General features: G+C 36.7%; 1 non-coding gene across 1 annotated transcript; it reads right to left on the reverse strand.

Moving 5' to 3' along the window:
• Nucleotides 1-2,367: 2,367 nt before the first annotated feature.
• LOC127747410 (small nucleolar RNA R71) lies at nucleotides 2,368-2,471 on the reverse strand. The gene has a single exon (XR_008009209.1). It is a non-coding gene; the product is annotated as a small nucleolar RNA R71 (small nucleolar RNA).
• Between the last annotated feature and the right edge of the window lie 1,969 nt (nucleotides 2,472-4,440).

Genomic DNA, 4,440 nt, shown 5'->3' on the forward strand with positions numbered 1-4,440 from the left:
TGGCGGCATTCATGGGAATCTGGAAAGTCTAACCTTGTCTGTGGTATTCCGAGTAGGATTCCGGGATTGAATGACTATGACGAGCTTCAAACTCCTGAAGGCTGGGCGTTAGTGACAGACGCAAAAGAATCACTGGATTCTACTCCAACTTAATTGAGAACCGTCAGATGATTAGTCGTGTTGTGACAGAGCATTTGGACCTTTTTCACTGAGAGGATGGGATGTAGCCATTGACAACAGTGATGCCCTACATACAGCTTGCCATGGAAAGGAGAAAGAAGGATTGAATGAATGTAATAAGAAAGTAGAGATTTAGAAGGAACACAGCACCTCCATGCCCCTATCTGAAATTCCTACCATTGGATTACATGAGTAACTTTATCTTTATTTCCTGTTTATTTTATTTATCTTTTGAATATCTAATCCAATCATATTTGAATCAGCCTGACTGAGATCTACAAGATGACCATAGATTGCTTCATACCAACAATCTCTGTGGGATCGACCCTTACTCACGTAAGGTATTACTTGGACGACCCAGTGCACTTGCTGGTTAGTTGTGCGGAGTTGTGACTAAGTGTAATTCACGTGTGAGAGCTACCAAACTATTGGAGCCATTGTTGATGATCACAAATCCGTGCACCAAGTTTTTGGCGCCGTTGTCGGGGATTGTTTGAGTATGGACAACTGACGGTTCATCTTGTTGCTCAGATTAGGTAATTTTCTTTTAATTTTCCTTTCAAAAAAGTTTTCAAAAAATCTTTCAAAAATTTTTTCTTTATTTTTGTTTTTCAAAAATATAATTTTCAAAAAAAATAAAAATACAAAAAAAATTATAAAATCATAAAAACCGAAATATTTTGTGTTTCTTGTTTAAGTCTTGAGTCAATTTTTAAGTTTAGTGTCAATTGCATGCTTTAAAAATTTTTCTTGCATTTTTCGAAAATTCATGCATTCATGGTGTTCTTCATGATCTTCAAGTTGTTCTTGACAAGTCTTCTTGTTTGATCTTGATGTTTTCTTGTTTAGTATCTTTTGTTGTTTTTCATATGCATTTTTTGTTTGTTAGAGTCCATGCTTTAAAGATTTCTAAGTTTGGTGTCTTACATGTTTTCTTTGCATCAAAAATTTTTCCAAAATTTGTTCTTGATGTTCATCATGATCTTCAAAATGTTCTTGGTGTTCATCTTAACATTCATAGTGTTCTTGCATGCATCATGAGTTTTGATCCAAAATTTTCATGTTTTGGGTCATTTTTATGTTTTTTTTCTCTCATCATAAAAAATTTCAAAAAAATCAAAAAATATCTTTTCCTTAATTTTCTCATAATTTTCGAAAATTTGAGTTGACTTAGTCAAAAATTTTTAAAATTAGTTGTTTCTTACAAGTCAAGTCAAATTTTCAATTTTTAAAAATCTTATCTTTTCAAAACTTTTTCAAATCAAATCTTTTTCGAAAATATCTCATCCTTTTTCAAAAATTCTTTTTAATTAATTAATTGTTTTAAATTTTAATTTTAATTTTATTTCTTATCTTTATTTTTCGAAAATCATTTAACTCTTTTTTAAAATATATTTTCAAAAATTTCTCCTTCTCTCATATTATTCTATTTATTTATTCATTCACTAACACTTCTCTTCACCTCTCTTCATCTCAATTCACTACCCCTATCCTTACCCTTCTGTTTGGATTCTCCTTTCTTTATTCCCTTTCTTCTTCTACTAACAATAAGGAACCTCTTTACTGTGCTTTCTTCTTCTACTAACAATAAAGAACCTCTTTACTGTGACATAGAGGATTCCTCTTTCTTTTCTTGTTCTCTTCTTCCCTATATGAGCAGGAACAAGGAAAAAGGCATTCTTGTTAAAGCTGATCCTGAACCTAAAAGGACTCTGAAGAGGAAATTAAGAGAAGCTAAATTACAACAATCCAGAGACAACCTTACTGAAACTTTCGAACAGGAAAAAGACATGGCAGCCGAACCTAACAACAATAATGCAAGGAGGATGCTTGGTGATTATACTACACCTACTTCCAAGTTTGATGGAAGAAGCATCTCAATCCCTATCATTGGGGCAAATAATTTTGAGCTGAAACCTCAACTAGTTGCTCTAATACAACAAAACTGCAAGTTTCATGGACTTCCATCAGAAGATCCCTATCAGTTTTTAACTGAGTTCTTGCAGATCTGTGAAACTGTAAAGACAAATGGAGTAGATCCTAAAGTCTACAGGCTCATGCTTTTTTCTTTTGCTGTAAGAGACAGAGCTAGAACATGGTTGTTCACAACCTAAAGATAGCCTGGACTCCTGGGATAAGCTGGTCACGACCTTCTTGGCTAAGTTCTTTCCTCCTCAAAAGCTGAGCAAGCTTAGAATGGATGTTCAGACCTTCAAACAAAAAGATGGTGAATTCCTCTATGAAGCTTAGGAAAGATACAAACAGATGACCAAAAGATGTCCTTCTGACATGTTTTCAGAATGGACCATGATAGATATATTCTATTATGGTCTATCTGAGTTCTCTAAGATGTCATTGGACCATTCTGCAGGTGGATCCATTCACCTAAAGAAAACACCTGCAGAAGCTCAAGAACTTATTGACATGGTTGCAAATAACCAGTTCATGTACACTTCTGAGAGGAATTCTGTGAATAATGGGACGCCTCAAAGGAAGGGAGTTCTTGAAATTGATACTCTGAATGCCATATTGGCTCAGAATAAAGTGTTGACTCAGCAAGTCAACATGATTTCTCAAAGTCTGAATGGATGGGAAAATGCATCCAACAGTACTAAAGAGGCAGCTTCTGAAGAAGCTTATGATCCTGAGAACCCTGCAATAGCAGAGGTAAATTACATGGGTGAACCTTATGGAAACACCTATAATTCATCATGGAGAAATCATCCAAATTTCTCATTGAAGGATCAACAAAAGTCTCAACAAGGCTTTAATAATGGTGGAAGAAATAGGCTCAGCAATAGCAAACCTTATCCCTCATCTTCTCAGTAACAGACAGAGAATTCTAAGCAGAGCACCTCTAACTTAGCAAACTTAGTCTCTGATCTGTGTAAGGCCACTTTAAGTTTCATGAGTGAAACAAGATCCTCCATCAGAAATCTAGAGGCACAAGTGGGCCAGCTGAGTAAGAAAGTCACTAGCTGAGTAAGAAAATCAATGAAAATCCTCCCAGTATTCTCCCAAGCAATACAGAAGAGAATCCAAAAGGAGAGTGCAAGGCCATTGATGTAATTAATATGGCCGAACGCACAAGGGAGAAGAAGGACAAAAATCCTAGTGAGGAAGACCTCCTGGGACGTCTCTCAAACAAGAAGGAGTTCCCTATTGAGGACCTAAAGGAATCTGAGGCTCATATAGAGACCATAGAGATTTCACTAAATCTCCTTCTGCCATTCATGAGCTTCGAAAACTATTCTTCCTCAGAAGAGGATGAAGATGTAACTGGAGAGCAAGTTTCTCAATATCTAGGAGCCATCATGAAGCTGAATGCCAAGCTGTTTGGTAATGAGACTTGGGAAAGTGAACCTCCCTTACTCATTGGTGAACTAGATACATGGGTTCAGCAAACCTTACCTCAAAAGAAACAAGATCCTGGCAAATTCTTAATACCCTATACCATAGGCACCATGACCTTTAACAAGGCTCTGTGTGACCTGGGGTCAGGCATAAATCTTATGCCACTCTTTGTAATGGAGAAGCTGGGGATCATTGAGGTACAGCCTGCCTTATTCTCATTACAATTGGCAGATAAGTCATTAAGACAAGCTTATGGATTAGTAGAGGACGTGTTAGTAAAGGTTAAAGGCCTTTACATCCCTGCTGATTTCATAAACTTAGACACTAGGAAGGAGGAGGATGAATGCATCATCCTTGGAAGACCTTTCCTAGCCACAGCAGAAGCTGTGATAGATGTTAACAGAGGAGAATTAGTCCTTCAATTGAATGGGGACTACCTTGTGTTTAAGGCACACGGCTATCCTTCTGTAACAATGGAGAGTAAGCATGTAGAGCTTCTCTCAGTACAGAGTCAAATAGAGCCCCCCACAATCAAACTCTAAGTTTGGTGTTAGGAGACCACAACCAAACTCTAAGTTTGGTGTTGAATCCCCATATCCAAACTCTAAGTTTGGTGTCGGGAGTTCACAACATTGACCTGATCACCTTTGTTTCTCCAAGAGAGCCCACTGTCAAGCTATTGACATTAAAGAAGCGCTTATTGGGAGGCAACCCAATTTTCATTTATCTAATTTTATTTTTATTTTATTGTTATTTTGTGTTTTATTAGGTTCATGATCATGTGGAGTCATGAAAAAATACTAAAATTAAAAATAGAATAAAAAACAGCAGAAAAAAATCACACCCTGGAAGAAGGACTTACTGGCGTTAAACGCCAGTAAGGAGCATCTGGCTGGCGTTCAATGC

The sequence above is a fragment of the Arachis duranensis genome, chromosome 4, assembly GCF_000817695.3.
Source record: "Arachis duranensis cultivar V14167 chromosome 4, aradu.V14167.gnm2.J7QH, whole genome shotgun sequence".
In the NCBI taxonomy this organism is placed as follows: domain Eukaryota; kingdom Viridiplantae; phylum Streptophyta; class Magnoliopsida; order Fabales; family Fabaceae; genus Arachis; species Arachis duranensis.